This window comes from Lutra lutra, chromosome 2, assembly GCF_902655055.1.
Source record: "Lutra lutra chromosome 2, mLutLut1.2, whole genome shotgun sequence".
NCBI classification, from domain to species: Eukaryota; Metazoa; Chordata; class Mammalia; order Carnivora; family Mustelidae; genus Lutra; species Lutra lutra.
In genome coordinates this window covers 133,329,899-133,330,974 of record NC_062279.1, presented here as the reverse complement: position 1 = coordinate 133,330,974, position 1,076 = coordinate 133,329,899, and the positions used below count along the sequence as shown (strand labels likewise).

Sequence of the window (1,076 nt, the reverse complement as noted above, 5' to 3'; positions counted from 1 at the left end):
AATTTGCTCTGCTGGTAGGAACAGCCATTATGTACCATAGCAATGCTATTCACCCATGCAGAATTTTAGAGACATTGAATCAGACTGCTCCACAGTAGCTATATTTATCTAGTTTCTCAAGAACAAGCTATAATACTTCTTATAAGAATACCTGATTTCTGCCTAAAGGATAAACTAAAATAATAGGAGGCAGCTTTTTTGTAGTACAGTAGTACCTCACTTATGAGAGAAAAAGAGAATGAGAAAAAAAAATCATCTATGCATTTTAATTTCACTCATCCAAAATTCCATTTAGGTATTTATAATAACAATCTGTCATTTACTTTTGTATTATGAAGACTTATTATAGCTTATATAAATTAACAATTTAAGTTACAAAATGATTAAGTGTCTCCCGGGCAGCATACAATCTCCCAAAAATGTTTTTTTAAAAAGTTACAGGCGGGGTAGAGGACGTATCAGATATTAAACTGATAAGAACAGATACTACACTTGATCTTAGCCAAAAGGCCGAGTAGCAACATGGACGGGACTGGAAGAGATTATGCTGAGTGAAATAAGTCAAGCAGAGAGAGTCAATTATCATATGGTTTCACTTATTTGTGGAGCATAAGAAATAGCATGGAGGACAAGGGGAGATGGAGAGGAGAAGGGAGTTGAGGGAAATTGGAAGGGGAGGTGAACCATGAGAGACTATGGACTCTGAAAAACGATCTGAGAATTTTGAAGGGGTGGGGGGTGGGAGGTTGGGGGCACCAGGTGGTAGGTATTGTAGAGGGCACGGATTGCATGGAGCACTGGGTGTGGTGCAAAAATAATGAATACTGTTATGCTGAAAAAATAAAAAAATTTAAAAAAAAAAAGTTACAGCGGGGCACCTGGGTGGCTCAGTTGGTTAAGCAGCTGCCTTCAGCTCAGGTCATGATTCCAGGGTTCTGGGATTGAGCCCTGCATTGGGCTCCCAGCTCAGCAGAGAGCCTGCTTCTCTCTCTTCCTCTGACTGCTGCTCTGCTTACTTGTGCTCTTTCTCTCTCTCTGTCAAATAAATAAATAAAATCCTAAAAAAAAAAAAAAAA

At 38.8% G+C, this 1,076-nt stretch overlaps 1 non-coding gene across 1 annotated transcript; it reads right to left on the bottom strand.

The window, feature by feature from the left end:
• Window positions 1-335: 335 nt before the first annotated feature.
• Window positions 336-522, bottom strand: LOC125094428 (U2 spliceosomal RNA). Its single transcript, XR_007125504.1, has one exon. It is a non-coding gene; the product is annotated as a U2 spliceosomal RNA (small nuclear RNA).
• Window positions 523-1,076: the final 554 nt, after the last annotated feature.